Here is an 18,697-nt window from a genome sequence, read left to right as displayed (position 1 = left end):
TCCACAATACAAATGTGTTGCTTTTGTGATAAGAAAGAAAACTTTCCATGTTGAAAACCTTTGACTCAGTAATTATTTTTATAGGAATCCATCTCGGCCGGGCGCGGTGGCTCAAGCCTGTAATCCCAGCACTTTGGGAGGCCGAGACGGGCGGATCACGAGGTCAGGAGAGCGAGACCATCCTGGCTAACACGGTGAAACCCCGTCTCTACTAAAAATACAAAAAACTAGCCGGGCGAGGTGGCGGGTGCCTGTAGTCCCAGCTACTCCGGAGGCTGAGGCAGGAGAATGGCGTAAAACCCGGGAGGCGGAGCTTGCAGTGAGCTGAGATCCGGCCACTGCACTCCAGCCCGGGCGAAAGAGCAAGACTCCGTCTCAAAAAAAAAAAAAAAAAAAAAGGAATCCATCTCAAATAATGTGAAATGGGCTCCAAGATTTATGTGCATTCAAATTGGAATGATGTACAACATCAAAAAATGAGCAACGACTTAGTTCTCTAATATTTTAAGAGAATGGCTAAAAAAGACTAAAACAGCATGCAGTCATTAAAAATATTTATAAAGACATAGGGGAATACAGTGACATTTTTTATTTTAAAAAAATTTTAATAGCTTTAGGTGTACAAGTGGGTTTGTTACATAGATGAACTGTATAGTGGTAAAGTCTAGGATTTTAGAGTGCTCATCACCCAGGTAGTGTACATTGTACCTAATAGGTTGTTTTTCATCCCTCATCCCCTTCCCATCCTCCCCTTCTGAGTCTCTATAGTCCATTATATCACTCTGTATGCCTCTGTGTACCCATAGCTTAGCTTCCACTTACTTATAAGTGAGAACATACGGCATTATGTTTTCGATTCCTGAGTTACTTCACTTAGAATAATGGCCTTCATGGGCATGGTAGCTCACGTCTGTAATCCCAGTACTTTGGGAGGCCAAGGCAGATGGATCACCTGAGGTCAGGAGTTCAAGACCAGCCTGGCCAACATGGTGAAACCCTGCTCTACAAAAATTACCTGGACATGATGGCGGGTGCATGCAATCCCAGCTACTCGGGAGGCTGAGGCAGGAGAATCGCTTGGGAGGTGGAGGTTACAGTGAGCTGACATTGGGCCACTGCATTCCAGCCTGGGTGACTGAGCAAGACTCCATCTCAAAAAAAAAAAAAAAGAATAATGGCCTTCAGTTCCATCCAAGTTGCTGCAAAAGACATTATTTTGTTCTTTTTATAGCCGACTAGTATTCCATGGTATGTGTGTGTATATATGTGATATGTGTATATATATATATCACATTTTCTTTATCCACTCATTGGTTGATGGACACTTAGGTTGATTCCATATCTCTGCAATTGTGAATTGTGCTATGATAAACATATGCATGCAGGTGTCTTTTTGATATCGTCATAATAATAAATTATAATCATAGTATGGCAACTATGTTAAAATTCTAACATAAAATGAATTGTTTATAAAATGTTAAAATTTTTTAAATTTATAAAAAACCAAAGTAAAACAAAATAGAAAGGAAATATACCCAAATGTCAATGCCTTCAGATCCTTGGATTGCGGGTCATAAAAGACTCCTCCCTTTAAACCTTTCAGAATACAGTAAAGTTGAAGGCAGGCAGGATCAGGAGGCAAGGGCGGCAATGGAAAGCCCCAGAGGCCATGGGAAGAAGAGAAAACCTTGCAGGTGTTGAGCAGGAGAGTGCAGGCTTGGGGCCTATCCACTGAGGATGCGGTGAGGGTGTGGTGGGTATAGACTTCTCACCGGAACACCTGGCTGGAGCGCAGGAGAAGGACGAAGGGTTAGGTGAAGGTAGAATGGACTCTGAAGCTTTGGGTCTGCACCTGGGGCAGGAGGGAGAATCTAAAGCCTACTGCCTCTCTTCTTCCCACCTGTCCCTGCTGGAGGGGACTGGGCAAGGGCTATCAACAGGGGAGACCTCTGCCCTGCTGCTTGGAGGGGAATCACTGGCCCTCCATTCAGCTTCCCTGGACACCATGGATGCTTTCAGCTTCCCAGGAACACCTTAGGTATCAATCTCTAAAGTGCTCCCTCCTCAGAATTACTTATGGGCATAAAGAATCAGAACTCATGTTACCTCTCTGATAAAGTAAAATGAAGGCCATTCCATGTTCTCATTTCTGGCCTGAACCTGGGTTCACTTCTGTACCTCTCCTGACAGGCAGCCAAAAGGCAATAGAAACAAATGTAAACAAACAGAAACCTGCATTGCTAGTTTAAAGATCAAACCAGATAAGAACTACAAAATATTAAATAAACAGTAGTTAACAGCATCTATATTACTTTTCCAAGTTAAAGAGTAAGCCTCTCAATGTATTTGTTCTATGATTTTACTACTAAGGTGCAAGTCAGGCATTGTACTTCACTGTGTCTCTGTCAGGATTTCATAAAATGTTGTTAGCCCCTCACAACATTCCTATTAGATATGCTTATTCCCAGGTGACAGAAGAGGCATTGGCTGCCCAGAAGACCTAGCCTTAAACCTCTGCCAGACGGTGGCACAGCTGAGGCTGGGACTCCTGTGTCGCAGCTAACACTAGTCCGCTCTCTTGTGAGGGGGTGGAGTTTGTATCCACGCGAATGCTAGGGGATTCCAACTCCTTTCCACAGTCAGTCACAGATTAAAAAAGAAGATTTTAATCCCCGAACAACAAAGCCAAAGCCTTGGTTCAAAGTCACAAGTTGTGGCCCAGTTCTCATCAATGCCAAAGCTGCTGCTGCACCAAACACCCTGTTAGCATTTGTCACGGAGAACATTTCCCTACGGCCACGTGGCAACCCAGATGCGCAGCCCATGGCTCACTCCACGAACAGAGGTCAGAGCTCAGATGCATTTCTTCCCTGTGGTCTTTCTTCTAACATTATGTGGGGGAAATTCTCCCCAGTAAAACTGAAAGTAAAGGAAGCAGGGCTCTAACAACAACAACAATAATAGCTAACTCACAGTCCATCCTGCTCCATGCCAGGCACTGCTACAAGCACTTGACGTGCCAGTGAATCCTCGCAGCCCTAGGACATAGGTACTGTTATTACTCCTAGCTTACACAGGGGAAACTGAGGGACAAAGAGGTTTTAAAAAATGAGGTCACACAGGTGGTGGAAGAACAGAAATGAAACCCAGAGATCTGGCTGAGTCCATACTCAAACTGCTCGGCCTCTCTCTGTTGGCTCTGGCTAATAACCAATTACCCCACTCTTCCTTGACATGGTGGTTCATCATCACCTGAGGGAACACACACCCACAAACCTGATTCCAGAGTTATCCAGAAAGGATCCCCTCAAGCAGCTGGTTGGGCAGTCATAAAACGTGTGGGCCTCTGAACTCACCTTTTTTTTTCTTTCTCTCTCTCTCTTTTTTTTTTTTTTTTGAGACAGAATCTTACTCTGTCACCCAGGCTGGAGTGCAGTGGCGTGATCTCGGCTCACTGCAACCTCCGCCTCCCCGTTCAAGCGATTCTCCTGCTTCAGCCTCCCAAGTAGCTGGGACTACAGGTGAGCGCCACCACCCCTGGCTAATTTTTTTTTTTTTTTTTTTTTGGTATTTTTAGTAGAGACAGGGTTTCACCGTGTTAGCCAGGATGGTCTCCATTTCCTGACCTCATGATCCACCCACCTCGCCTCCCAAAGTGCTGAGATTACAGGTATGAGCCACCACGCCCAGTCTGTACTCACTTCTTTTGGCCAAAACAAGTTGTTCCACTTGGAGCTTTTGTTTATTCCATGTCTGTTTACACACACACCTAGACTGACAACTCGAGTGATAAAGGCCCACAACAGCACCTCAGATTTCCTCAAAGCCACCCAACAAGGTTCACTTTTGTGCCATTTCCTCTTTTCATTCTTCTCCACAGCACACACACAGGGGAAGAAAATGCAGAACTCAGGGGAAGGAAACAAAGATTTAAAGAGAAACTTCAACGGTCATGAAACTCCAGCTACTCACAGAGGCGAGAATGTTTGCCCCATGACCCTTAACCGAAAGTTTGAAGGCAAGGAAATTAAGCCACCCTTGGACTTCCGCCACAGAAACCCCTTGAAGGCTGCACTATGCGGGTGCCTCAGCTCCTCATCCCTATAGAGCTTTCTGGGGGTGCTGTGCCTAAGCAGCGTGTAGAAGTGGACTTGTCATCAGCAGGAGAGTGGTGGGCAGAGAAGGATGGGGGAGAGAGGCCCTTTGCAAGTCCTAGGAACCCCTCAGAGTGGCTGGGGTCCAGTTCAAAGCAGCTACAGAGAGCTGACACACAACCTCAGGATCCACATGGGTCCCAGAGTCAGGCTGTTTAAAGGGGAAGGGTTAAGGGCTTTTTTGTGCCCCATCCCAGTAGGACACCCTGGGGAACCCCCAAGGTGTACAAGACCCACCTGTCTACTCACAAAGACCCAATGGTGTGGGAGTTTGGAGCCATTCCTTTTCCCTACTGAAGCCTGCCCACACCTGCTCCATTCTTGTCAAACTGCAGGGGGTAGCAAACAAGTTCCTTGTAAGTGAGAAAAATAGACAGCATGAGAGAAAAATGACAACACAACTTGTATTCGTCTGACAGAGAAGCACTGGAACTAAACACAAGACTCTCATTTCCTCAAAGGAATATGATCTTTCCCATTTTTCTTTTCTTTTATTTTCTTTTTTTGAGATGGAGTTTCGCTCTTGTTCCCCAGGCTGGAGTGCAATGGTGAAATCTCGGCTCACTGCAACCTCCGCTCCCTGAGTTCAAGTGATTCTCCAGCCTCAGCCTCCCAAGTGGCATATGCCACCACGCCAGCCTAATTTTGTATTTTTTGTAGAGATGGGGTTTCTTCATGTTGGTTAGGCTGGTCTTGAACTCCCGACCTCAGGTGATTCCCACACCTCGGCCTCCCAAAGTGTCTTTCCCATTTTTCTTGCAACAAGAGCCTCTCAACCTATATTTTGTTATTCCATTTGGGGTAGAAAGACACACATAGAAAGATTTCTTACCATAAAAAAAAAAAAAAGTACAATCTCAGGGCTGGGGACTACTTTAGGGATTGCTGGGGGCTGAGGGGACTGGTATGTACTACACTTCCTTAAAGAGGCGGCTGCTCTAGTATTGCCTTTGGGAATCGTTAGGGCAGAATGTTTGAAATTTCCCAATTTTCAACACTGATTCAGTGTTTTTTTTAAGCTCTATGCTGGCCCGAGAGAACATCTGTTGGTCAGATGTGACCCACGCCCCCCGCCTGTCACCAGGACAGTAGGGTGTGGTAAGAAGACAGTTTGCCTAGACTACCCAATTCTTGGGCATGTTGCTCTGCTTCCTGCTAAAGGTAGTGTGAAACTGCCAGAAATAATGCAGACTGTCAAATCTGAAGGAGCTGAGTTTGCATCTTAGCTCTACTTTTACTAGCTACAAGACCTCAGGCAAAAACTATTAACCTCTAGCCTCAACTTCCATTTGCAAAATGGACTGATAATACCCAACCTAGAGACATTTGTCAGAATTAAAAACGTGTGGGCCGGGCATGGTGGCTCATACCTGTAATCCCAGCACTTTGGGAGACTGAGGTGGGTGGATCACCTGACGTCAAGACTTCGAGACTAGCCTGGCCAACGTGGTGAAACCTTGTCTCTACTAACTATACAAAAACTGGCCAGGCATGGTGGCTGGCACCTGTAATCCCAGCTACCTGGGAGGCTGATGCAGGAGAATTGCTTGAACCCAGGAGGCGGAGGTTGTGGTGAACCAAAATCGCACAATTGCACTCCAGCCTGGGCAACAGAGCGAAAACTCTGTCTCAAAACAAAACAAAAAACAAAAACGTGTGTGAAGACTACCATGAATTTTTTTTTTTTTTTTTTTTTAAGAGACAGAGTCTTGCCCTGTTGTCCAGGCTGGCGTGCAGTGGTGCAAACATAGCTTACTACAGCCTGGAACTGCTGGGCTCAAGCCATCCTCCCCACCTTAGCCACCACACTGGCCAATTTTATTATTATTATTATTATTATTATTGTAGAGATGGAGGTCTCACTATGTTGCCCAGGCTGGTCTTGAACTCTTGGCCTCAAGCAAACCTTCCTCCCCTCAGCCTCCCAAAGAGCTGGGATTACAGGTGTGAGCCACCACACCCAGCCAATGAACTCTTTTTTTTAGCCAATGAACTCTTGATCAATGTTAAATTTCCTTCCCTATCTCCCTAAAGAAGTGATTTAAAGCAATCTTCTTTAGATTTCTTTTTCGAGGCAATATCTTGCTCTGTCACCCAGGCTGAAGTACAGTGGTGTGATCATGGCTCACTGCAGCCTCGACCTCCCAGGCTCACGCAATCCTCCCACCTCAGCCTCCTGAGTACCTGGGACTACAGGCGTGTACCACCATACCTGGCTAATTTTTATTTATTTATTTTTATTTTTTGTGGAGTAAAGGTCTCACTATGTTGCCCAGGCTGACTTCCTTATATTTCAATGTTCCCATCTGTTAAAAACCAAAATTACCCTCTATCACCACTGCTCCGCCTCACAGGATGGGATGAGGTGCTGTACATGAAAGCTAAGTGTTTATGAATCTAGAAGAATACCGTTGACTAGATTGCCAACACCCTTTCCTATCATTTCTAGCCCAACAGGGGAGCAATTTGCTTTTCTAATGCGTTTATATCCTTAATAATGCGAATCAGGGGGAAATGGTGTCACATTTGTGGTAAGTCCTTAAAATAGCTATTAGCAATCAACTCTCCAGAGTCCAAATCTACCACCCTCCTACAGAGGAGAGTAAACATTAGTTTGGTCACTAAAGGGCCTGGCAAGTTTCTTTTCTCTTTCCATGCTCTTTTAGGGAACTAGAGAGGAAACTGAGGTATAAAATAAAGTTATGTGACAGGTGTACACTTCTTTCATTCATACCAAGAAAACAGAGCCACAAACCAAACAATTTCACTTCATTTAAGTACCATGATTAATTCACTGTGGTATTTCCCCCTACTATAAGGGGAATTTTGTTGGTTGTCTCATTATTTTCCCATCACAGCAGTGAAATTAGGATATGCTTCAGCATTCCTCAACTGAATCTTAAAACATCTTTACATCCTTTAGATTAGTGAATCTACACGAGCAAGGTCTAGGCTAAGGAGATTCATTGAACACTTCAACTTTTAACTGTCCCAGATCTCATCTCTTTGACTTGTTTTATCCTTAAATCCAAAGGCATTACATTCAGTTATACTGAAGCTACTAAAAAATGTGGATTTGCCTTTCGGGAATATACCTCCTCTTCCTCCCTCTATTAACTTCAACAGCTCCCTCTCAGAATCACCACTTTTCCAAATTACTGACCAAGCATGACAGAATGAGTAGGAACTATAGGCTAAATCTGGAGGAAAAAAATTTAGAGCAAGCCTGATGAAGATATAGCTATTACTCCTTCCTTACCCTTCTACAAGCATGGTTCTTGAAAAAAATGTGTTAAATGCCATGCAGAACTTTTAGGAGTCAGTGCTTTGCTAAATATTTACATGTCATGATCCCTAAAGCAAACAAGGTAACGATGAAACAGGCAACACAACACAGCAACAAGCAGCCCTCCACTCATTTTGTGCTTTGTTTTTATCATGTACACTTTTTATTGATGAATACAGTGCTTCCAGAAGTGTATATAAATCCTAAGTGAATACAGACATGTGTGTTCACTACTCTGAACTCTGTTTTTTGATGAGCATAACTTGGAAGGGATTTGGGCAATTAGGCAAAACTGCTAACACACTTTATACAATCCGCCCGACTGGAGGCAATCAACCCCCAGGCTTGCTAATGCCCTTTGTATAAAAAAAGCTGACCTAGCCTCCACCTGCATCAACTTGATCCGCTCAGCTTTGTCACACTCAGCAAACACCCTCTGCCTTCTGAGCAAAATAAATCAGCACCTCCCGTAGGGAGAGAAAAACTTTTGATGACCGAGTCTGGAGAAGCAGCCTTGACACCCAATTTACAAAAAACGAGGAACTGTGGAAGACCTCGCATCTAAACTCAGCTGCAGTGCCAAACCTACCTTATGCAAAAAAGCTCCACAGGTGGTGGTGTTCTGTTTAAAGGAAAATGCCAAACACACACAAATACTGAAACAATAGTATAAGGACTTCCATAACCATCATCCAGCTTCAACTATTTTTATTTCTGTTTTACTTTAAGTTCTGGGATACATGTGCTGAACGTGCAGGTTTGTTAATAGGTATACACGTATACATGTGCCATGGGGGTTTGCTGCACCTATCAACCCATCATCTAGGTTTTAAGCCCTACATGCATTAGGTATTTGTCCTAACGCTCTCCCTCTCCTTTGCCCCCATCCTCCGACAGGGCCCCCCGCCGTGCGTGATGTTCCCCTCCCTGTGTCCATGTGTTCTCTCCAGCTTCAACTATTAACAATCCATGAGCAATCTCCTCTCATCTTGTTCCCCTCACTTCTCTGCTAGCATCTAAAACTGAATAATTCTGAAGCAAATCCTAAAGCTGTGTTTCAACTTCAGTCTATGTCTCTACAGGGATTTTTAAAACCTTAGTCATGATACCATTACCAAAAGTAACTAAACAGAACTATTATAATTTCCTTGATATTATCAAATAATCAGTAGAAATTTCCTTCATCGTCTCCTTATTTATTTATTTATTTATTTATTTTGAGACAGAGTCTCGCTCTGCCTCCCAGGCTGGAATGCAGTGGCATGATCTCGGCTTACTGCAATCTCTGCCTTCGGCGTTGAAGCGCTTCTCCTACCTCAGCCTTCCCGAGTAGCTGGGATTACAGGCGCGTGCCACCACACCCTGATAATTTTTGTATTTTTAGTAGAGCAGGGTTTCACCATGTTGGCCAGGCTGGTCTCGAACTCTTGACCTCAGATGATCCACCCACCTCGGCCTCCCAAAGTGCTGGGATTACAGGTGTGAGCCACCGCAATCGGCCATCATCTCCATTTTAAAAAACATTCATCAAATCAGGATCTAACCAACGTCCACACCTTGTATTGCCACTGAACGTCTCTTAAATCGTTTTGAAATTGCACACAGGTCCTCCTCCCTGTAATTCTCATACCAGCCAGGCTGATTCCCACTGACAATTTCCAAATAACTATAATAACTCTGTTCTGGAGATATCACAAGTAAGTGCCGGTCTTAGAGTTTGTCAAACGTATACATATATGTTTATATTTATATATAAATGCACAAAGTACACACGAAACCGTTTCACTCGAAGCAATAACAATACTGAGAGCTAAACACTCGTTCATATGTCTTGCGATGCTTCTCGACGGGGGTTATCTCCGGGATTTAAGCAACACTTCCCCTTACCGGAGACATTTGCGCAAGTGTAGGACGAAGCCGGAGCGGTTCCTCCCAGGCGAACCTGCCTCCGGAGGTCGGGTAAGTGCGTTCGCCTCCGGACTGCAGGGGGTAGCCCTGCCACCACCTCGAGGCCACCTGCGCAGATGAGAAAAGGAGTTTCAGCCGCTGGGTTCTTGGGGGTGGACGCAGGTAATCTAGAGGAAATTTTGAGCCAGCCAGGATGGTCATCCAAAAACCCATCGGGACGCAACGGCTTCGAAAAACAAACAGCCGGGCAAGGCCCTGGGGCTTAATCCCATTGGCCAGCGCGGGCGGGGGCGCAGTCCCCAACGCCCGAGGCCAGGGGAGGGGACGCAAAGTCGGCCCCAATGAATGCGCGCGCGCGCGTGTGCGTGTGTGTGTGTGTGTGTGTTTGTGACTATTCATCTCTGGGCGCCAGGAAAGAGCGAAGAGTTGCATACACCCACTTCTGTAATCTTGCTGGGTTTGTCATGCTTAAAAAGCATCTCCCCTGGAAAGAGGGTGGCGAGTCATCTCCCCTGGAGAGAGGGTGGCGAGTCTCTGGGTGCGGGGCACGCCCATTCCCCGGACCCCATGCCCTCAAACCCACGACGGACCTCAGTTGCTAAGGCTCCTCTGTAATTCCCATCCCGAAGGTAGAAGGCTCGGGCGTCCGCGCCCCACTCCTGGATCTCTTAAGTAGCAGAGAACCCTCAACCCCTGAGTTCCTGCAAAGGAAATTCCTTCCCCTCCCAGACGCGCTGAGCGCCCGGCCAGGGAGACCGGGAGCGGCGCGGGGACAGTTGGCCGCCCCGCGGCTGGGACGCCGGTGGCGAGAGCGCCGGGCGCCTTCCACCCGCGCCCGCACTCACCCGAGGATCGATGGCTGTCGGCTCCGCAAGGTTGAGGGCCCGGCACCTGCGGCGCCCGTGCCCAGGTGACTGCCTGAGGGAGGGGCGAGGGCCCAGCGTGCCGGCCTGGTCCCGCCCCACCCCGCGCGCTCCTGGGAGGGGCGGGGGAGCACGGCACCGGGACCCCGCGGCGACCCAGCTGTGGCTCAGCCGGCCCCAGGCCAGGAAATGCGGGCGACAGAGCCGGGCAACGTTTGAGCGCGCACGCCCCGTCCAGGCCCGACGAAACAAGGGCCGGAGGGCGCCGCCTGCCGGCGGGACGGAAAGATATCACGGAGACTGCCACCGCCCGCCGGCTAGGAGGGGGCTGGGTTGAGGCTGGCAGAGGGACGCCCCAGGGGTGCGCAGTGCGGGAGCCGCTGGGGGCTTAATGCGACCCCCTTCCTCGTGCCACGTCTTGAGGACCCAGCCCCTGTCCTAGGAGCTCCCCATCTCCCCAGCAGGCAGGGCGAGCGGGGGCCACTGGGTCAAGGCTTCTCCTTCCCTTACCTCTGCAAATTTAGACTTGGCAGCTGTCTCCAGATACACAGGGTGGCCAGGTGATGGCTCATGCCTGTAATCCTAGCACTTTGGAAGGCCAAGGTGGGCGGATCACTTGAGGTCAGGAGTTCGAGACCAGCCTGGCCAACATGGTCCACATTGGTCCCCATCTCTACTAAAAATACACAAATCAGCCGGGCGTGGTGGCACGCACCTGTAATCCCAGCTATTCGGGAGCCTGGTGCATGAGAATCGCTTGAACCCGGGAGGCGGAGGTTGAGGTGAGCTAAGACCGCACCATTGCACTTCAGCCTGGGCAGCAAGCGCGAGACTCCGTCTCAAAAATATATATATATATATATACACAGGGTGACAGAACTTAAAACTTGTGTCTAAGCAACCACCTGCAGTGTACTGTGAATTCAGATTTTTAAATAAAAATCTGCAAATATTAAATAGCACATATATTGCATTGCCCTTTTTGTGTCAACAGTGCTAATTTGTTGTCATTCAACAAATATTTGTTGAGCACCTATGACTTGCTGGCATTTAAACATTTAAAATATCGAACAATTAGGCTGGCTCAGTGGCTCAAGCCTGTAATCCCAGCACTTTGGGAGACTGAGGCGGGTGGATCACTTGAGGTCAAGAGTTCGAGACCAGCCTGGCCAACATAGTGAAACCCCATCTCTACTAAAAATACAAAAATTAGCCAGGCATGATGGCACATGCCTATAGTCCCAGCTGCTGTGAGGCTGAGGCAGGAGAATGGCTTGAACAAAGGAAGCAGAGGTTGCAGTGAACCAAGATCACGCCATTGCACTCCAGCCCGGGCAACAGAGAGAGACTTCATCTGAAAAAATAAATAAATAAAATATTGCATAATTTCTTCCTTCTCTTCATGCAGAGCCTTGAACAAGGGGAGTGTTCTGAGCCTCTCAACCTCTCTGAGTGTCATAGCAGTTCGAGATTAGAGATGACCAGGTCCATACACGTTTATATCTCTCCACAATGTCAGTCTTTTTTTTTTTTTTTTTTAATGCTATTTCAATCACAAAATCCAGAAGCTAGATGGAGTTCCCAAGGAGGCAATTCTCCTTAGTCCTTCCTGTTCACTCTGTAGTCAGAGCACATAGGTTCAAGCCACTCCAAAAGTCAGTAAATATTACAAACCATACATACTAGTATACTTAATCACTATATGAATGTTGTAAACATTCCACAACAAACAAAGTAATATTTAACATCAAGAGAAAAAACAGACAGGTGAAAGGGTTAATGAACCAGTCCGAAGGGAGCGAAGAAGACAAAGGGAGTCCTGGTCTGGGCCTGGTGGTCTTGCAAGGAAGAGTCTTTGATGTGGCAGAGCTTTCAGCGGCAGCTTCTGAGTTCTTATCACGAGTGACTGCAAGACGGTGTTAGTGAAGACAGACAAGCTGAAGGCTTGGCTCTTTTACAGTCAGAGGGTCCTCTGGTGAGAACTGATAGTGGATGAGTGTGCTTGTTTGTGTTCTTTTTTAAAACCTGTTCATTAAGCAAAACATCTTATCCTTGTTAGCAAAGTGCCTATGAAATATAAAATGGAGGGTTTTTCTAAGATGGAATTAATTATGTCAAGGGTGGGTTATACACTGAGGGTCTGGACTAGCCTTGGAAGGAACTCAGTAATTGCTTAAGGGTGCAATAAGAACCCTGATATAATTGTGGGTTGCTAGGGAAACTGAGGAGCAGCTTCACCCAGCCTGGAGTGGCAGAGAGAATTTCCTGGAGAAGTGCAGAGGCCAACTGAATCACAGGGGACTAGACTACCAGGTTCACCAGGATGTGAGGTGCTTCCACCAAGATTCCACCGTGTGCAAAGTGAGAAGTGGAAAGCCAGGCAGAGAGTGCATGTTCTAATAAGGGAATGGCAAGTGGGTCAGTATACCTGACAGGGAGAAGATGGGAGTTGAGTTAGAGCAGAGGGCATGGGGGCCAAATCATACTCATAACAAAAATAACCATCGTCTATGGAGTGGATAGTATAGAACAGGAGCTGGACATACATCACTTCAAACGAGCCTCACACCAACCCTACAAGGTAGGGTTATTACTCTCCTTTATAGAAGAGGAAAATGAGAGCTGGGCACGGTGGCTCACACCTGTAATCCCAGCACTTTGGGAGGCTGATGTGGGTGGATTGCCTGAGGTCAAAACTTCAAGGCCAGCCTGGCCAACGTGGTAAAACCCAGTCTCTACTAAAAATACAAAAATTAGCCAGGCATGGTGGCAGGTGCCTGTAATCCCAGCTATTTAGGGGCTGAGGCAAGAGAATCGCTTGAACCCGGGAGGCGGAGGTTGCAGTGAGCCGAGATCATACCACTGCACTCCAGTCTGGGTGACAAGAGTGAGATTCTGTCTCAAAAAAAAAAAAAAAGAAAAAGAAAAAGAAAAAAAAAGAAGAGGAAAATGAGACCCCAGGAAGGAGAGATATCTTGCTAGTGACAAGGCTGGGATAAAGTAGCTCTGAGCAGCCAGGCTGCCCTGTCAATGCCTCTCTCCAGGCAGATCTGGGAGGCTGGATTTATCTTCAAATACTTTCAACATCCCCAAGTGCCTGCCACTCTCCCACCATTTCCTAAGCCCATGTCAACAATTATCCTAAAGTCCCTCTGTCTGGAGATGATGTGTACTTGGGTCCGCACACTAGACTCCTCCTGAGTGGAACTCTGTCTCAGGGGCTGGTGGAGGAACTGTGGCAGACAGAGACCTTGGTTGCTCCCCACTGTCCATTCTTTCCTTCTTCTGTAATAAAGTCATGTGCTGCAGTGACGTTCTGGTTAACAATGGACCACATCTACAACAGTGGCCTCACAAGGTTAGAATGGAGCTGAGAAATTCCTATCACCTAGTGATATCTTGATGATCCTGACCCTGTGTAGGCCTGCATCTTCGTTTTTAAGAAAAAAAGTTTAAAAGGTAAATAAATACATTTTCAAAATGGGAAAAATAAGCTTATAGAATAAAAATAGAAGAAAATTTTTTGTACAGCTGCAATGTATTTGTGTTTTAAGGTGTTATTATTACAAAAGAGTCAAAGTTTAAAAAAATGTAAAGTTTACATAGTAAAAAAGCTACAGTAAGCTAAGATTCACTTATTATTGAAGAAAGAACTTAAAAAATAAGTTTAGTGTAGCCTAAATGTAGCGTTTATAAAGTCTGCGGTAGTGGACAGTAATATCCTAGGCCTTTTCATGCACTCACCCACAGCAGCTTCCAGCCCTGCAAGCTCCGTTCATAGTAGATGCTCTATACGGGTATAGCATTTTTATCTTTTATATTGTATTTTTACTGTGCCTTTTCTATGTTGAGAGACATAAATTCTTACCATTGTCTGCAGTATTCAGTACAGTTGTCTACAGTATTCAGTAGAGTCACAGGCTGTACAAGGAGCAATAGGCTATACCGTACAACTTAGGTGTGTAGTAGGCTATACCATCTAAGTTTGTGTAAGTACACTCCATGTTCACAAAATGAAATTGCCTAAAGACGCATTTCTCAGAATGTATCCCTGCCATTAAGGGACAGTAATAGAACTAAGCTAAGCCCAGAGCTTCCTGGAACAAAGACTATCTTTCCCTGCCTCCTTGTAGCAAAATGCATCAACAGTGGATGCATTTTTTCCTAGAAATCCAGAGTCCAGTAGTACTTCCGAGGCAGCTTCTCCTCTCCCAACATCCCTGATCCGTCAGTTCTTTACGGGACACTGCTAACTGCCTCCTCAAATCCATTCTCGCCTTCTTGACTTCTAAGAGAACCTAGATTTTGTTCAGGGAGGCAATGTGCCAAGCTAAGATGCCCATCTTCGCAGAGGTCATCGCAGGGGTGATCACATGACATGGTTCTGGCCAATGAGATGTAGGAGGAAATGGTCACATGACACAATTCTGGCCATTGAGCTATAGGAGGACGTCAGCTGGCAAGTCCTGGGAAGGTTTTTGCTTTCCTGTTGCAGGTACCACCCCTTTTCTCAGCCTCCTGTTTCCTTCCTGCTTTGAGATTGCTGTGAGGTTACCCTGAGGCAGGAGGCGAGCGGTAGTCTTAGACTCTGGGGCAACCCACAATAAAGGTGGAGCCGCACCCACCCTGTGTCTAGCTCCAGATGTCTTACTACCTGAGAAAAGCACCCCCCTTACTTAAGTTCAGGGTTTGTTCTGTGGAATTGAATATAATCCCACTAGATACAGTATTCTTCCCAAAGAAAAGCCTTGTCAACTAAAAATAAAATCCTAAGCCCCCCACCCACTGAAATAAACCTCTCTTGGCCAAAGGGACCCCAGAAAAACCTTAAACTGAGTTCCTGGCCGTGACAAGATAGGAGGTCAACCACATCTCGTTATACCCCTCTCTTTTATGGTTTAGACACAACTGACCAGCATTAATGTTAAAATAGAGATCATAAGGCTGACAGAATAGACTCTTTGTGGCAATAAGATACCAAATTATAAACAGGACATAGGCCTATGTTCTAACTATATTATGTGAAAGGAAAATATCTTGGGACCCCCAGATCACTAAGCTAAAGGGAAAAGTCCAGCTGGGAACTGCTTAGGGCAAACCTGCTTCCCATTCTATCCAGAGTCACCCATTAGTTATTGGCTAGTATAAATGGAAGAGACTAATCAGAGGCTAATCAGAAATTCAAAAGAATGCAATCATTTGTTTCTTCTCTACCTATGACCAGGAAGCCTCCTCCCTGCTTCAAGTTGTCCTGCCTTTCCAGACCGAACCAAAGTTCATCTTGCATGTGTTGATTGATGTTGTCTCATGTCTTCCTAAAAGGTATTGTAGCAGGACCAGCTGCAGACAAAACTCCTCAGACACCGACTTAAAGAAGAAAGGAGTTTTGGCCGGGGGCATCGGCAAGACTCCTGTCTCAAGAGCCGAGCTCCCTGAGTGAGCAATTCCTGCCCCTTTTAAGGGCTCACAACTCTAAGGGAGTGCGCGTGAGAGCGTCCTGATCGATTGAGCAAGCAGGGCGTAGGTGACTGGGGGCTGCATGCACTGGTAGTTAGATCAGAACAAAACAGGATAGGGATTTTCACAGTGCATTTCTATACAATGTCTGTAATCTATAGATAACATAACCAACTGGGTCAGGGGTCAGTCTTTAACTACCAGGCCCAGGGTGCGGCGCAGAGCTGTCTGCCTGTGGATTTAATTTCTGCATTTTAGTTTTTACTTCTTCTTTCTTTGGAGGTGGAAATTGGGCATAAGGCAATATGAGGGGTGGTCACCTCCCTTAGTATAAAACCAAACTGTACTCTGACCCCCTAGGGCACATGTGGTGAGGACCTTCTGAGTCTGTGTCATGGGCACGCATCCTCAATCTTGGCAAAATAAGCTTTCTAAATTAACTGAGACCTGTCTCAGATTTTTGGGGTTCACAATTATAAGGGTTTTCTTTTTCTGTAGCAGCTAAACAAGCACTGACCTTGAGATAAGCAATATTAAAACAATTTGCAGCTCCCTCAGATGCTAACTGACCCTGAGCTCCTGTCCCATCAGCCATAAAACCACAACTTTGACTGGACAAGAGGCTGATTTCAGTAACTTTCTTTTGATAAGACCACTGACCATGGGCTGGTTCTGGCTGGTTTACAGAAGTCGTGCTCTTTTTTGTATCCTGAAAAGACATTTTGATGTGTGTGTCCGAACTGTAATACATTTAAGTGTTAAGTCTCCACTCCAGAGTGAACATATGTTGTATGTACGTTTGTTCAGTATGCATTCATCGGGACTACCATGAATATTCATAGCTCCTCCTGTAACCTGTTGAACATGTATGTGTAGCCAACTCTTTCAGCATAAAGCTCCTACCCTAATCCCTCCTTCAAAGTGCCTGTCTCTGGTCTTGGCAGGAGGCATGCTTCCCAGCCTGCACGATGGTCACCTTGAAGGCTGTAATCCTTAAAAAAAAAAAAAAAAAAAAAGAGTCTACTCCTTTTCTAAATTTATAAATCGTGTGATTTTTTTTCAGTTAACAACCTTAAAAGTCAATCTAGCCAACCTTACTTAATACAGGGCATTATAGCAGGAAAAGGGTGTGTTTCGGTATAAGACAACTCAAGCTCGAGTTTCAGACCTTCTGTTTATACTAGCCAATGACTAATGGGCAAGTTTGTGGAATTAAGGTATGTATTCTAAAATTAGACGTTGTAGAAACAAGAAATAACGCCTGGCATTTGGCAAGTGATTAATAAAGAATCATTGAGATAATTCTTATCTACCAGTTTCTAGCCTCCACCAAATTGTTCCCTGACCTATTTGTAGGTTCTGAATCACATATACATGTCCTGGTTTCACCTCTTAGCCAAATCTTTTTGCCTGTTCAGATCTTAGATGCTTCGTCACAGCAAACTCAATCTAAAAGTTTCATTAAAAACCACTATTTGACTCGCATCTTGTTTCTGCGTTTCCTAAACTATATCTGCTCTATCAAAAATGTTTCAAAGGAAAAGAATAGAAGTACATACTTCGTTATGTCTAGTAATGAATTATTACTGGTATGCTAGTTTCAGAGGTATAGGTGCGTATTTCTATTTGGCTCATAACTCTTGTTTTTTTGTTTTGTTTTGGTTTGGTTTGATTTGGGTTTTTTTTTAGATGAAGTCTCGTTTTGTCACCCAGGATGGAGTGCAGTGGCATGATCTTGGCTCACTGCAACCTCTGCTTCCTGGGTTCAAGCGATTCTCCTGCTTCAGCCTCCCAATAAGCTGGGATTACAGGCGTCCGCCGCCATGCCCGGCTAATTTTTTTGTATTTTTAGTAAAGATGGGGTTTCGCCATGTTGGCCAGGCTGGTCTTGAACTCCTCACCTTGGGTGATCCACCTGCCTCAGGTATGAGCTGCTGCGCCTGGCCCCTCATAGTTCTTTTTGAAATAAGAAACTTTAATGTCAATGCTTCTAGGTTTGTATTTTTAATTGCCAAACAAGATATTTTAATGGTCCAGAAACATGCTTTTGTTGAAGTTGAGTAACGTTAAAAATTAATATTATTCACTTGGCTTTTTAATTTAAAAGTTAATCCATGCTTTCAATCACTACAGAAGCTTTTAAGTAATAAAAAAATGGATGTATCATAATATATTTAACCTGTCTTCTATTATTGGATATTTAGGTTATGTCTAGCTTATCTCAATTATAAACAACATCTCTTGAACATGTTTGTCTCTGCACTTTTGCCTCTTCATGTAATCTAGCCACTTATCCCCACTCCACTGTTTTCCCCCTGGGTCCAAGTCACCATCCATCTCTTGACTGGATCACTGGATTAGCCTCCTAAATGCCTTCTGTGTTCGCCTTGCCCTTCTTCAACCCATTTGCAAATGCAGCACATTTTAATATGTTAATATTTCTCTCTTTTCTCTCTGCTTAAAGCCTTTCAATGTGACTGGGCTCAGTAGCTCAAACTTGTAGTCTCAGCACTTTGGGAGGCTGAGGAGGGTGGATCACTTGAGCCTAGGAGTTCAAGAAGAGCAACATGGCGAAACCTTGTCTCTACAAAAAGTACAAAAATTAGCCGGGCAAAGTGGTACATGCCTGTAGACTCAGCTACTTGGGAAGCTGAGGTGGGAGGATTGCTTGAACCCCGGAGGTTGAGGCTGCAGTGAGCCATGAGTGTGTCACTGCACTCCAGCCTGGGTGACAGAATGAGACTGTCTCAAACAACAATAGCATTAAAAATTAATGGCTTCCCACTCATTCAAAGTTAAAAACCAAAGTCCTTATAATGGCCAACAAAGCTACACCGTCTACCCCCAGTGCTATTATTGTCTGAACCATCTCCTTCCATACTCCAATCTTCACTCTTCTCCAGCCACACTAGTTTCCTTGGCAATTGTTCTAATATGTTCAGTAGGCTTTTGCCTTAGGGCCTTTGCACTTGCTGTTTCTTCTTTTTGGAATTCTCTTCTTTCAAATATGATGTTACTTAATCCCCAAC

At 45.4% G+C, this 18,697-nt stretch overlaps 1 protein-coding gene across 9 annotated transcripts in view; it reads right to left on the bottom strand.

Annotated features, from left to right (window-relative positions):
- Positions 1 to 10,404, bottom strand: part of GPR160 (G protein-coupled receptor 160) — a 129,868-nt gene extending 119,464 nt beyond the window's left edge. For 4 of the 9 annotated variants that reach the window (XR_004437187.1, XR_004437182.1, XR_004437188.1 and 1 more), the window contains exons 1-3: positions 10,194 to 10,329; positions 9,328 to 9,456; positions 4,918 to 4,923 (exon numbers count right to left, since the gene is read on the bottom strand). The gene's annotated coding sequence lies outside the window, so the exon portion shown is untranslated. Of the gene's footprint in view, positions 1 to 1,116; positions 1,128 to 4,917; positions 4,924 to 9,327; positions 9,457 to 10,193 lie in introns of all 9 variants that reach the window. The other 5 variants (XR_004437183.1, XM_033211687.1, XR_004437186.1 and 2 more) reach the window with 4 other exon arrangements.
- Between the last annotated feature and the right edge of the window lie 8,293 nt (positions 10,405 to 18,697).

The sequence above is a fragment of the Trachypithecus francoisi genome, unplaced genomic scaffold (assembly GCF_009764315.1).
Source record: "Trachypithecus francoisi isolate TF-2019V2 unplaced genomic scaffold, Tfra_2.0 Lachesis_group0, whole genome shotgun sequence".
NCBI classification, from domain to species: Eukaryota; Metazoa; Chordata; class Mammalia; order Primates; family Cercopithecidae; genus Trachypithecus; species Trachypithecus francoisi.
Note: the sequence above shows the minus strand (reverse complement) of the source record. Positions and strands in the feature narration are given on the sequence as shown.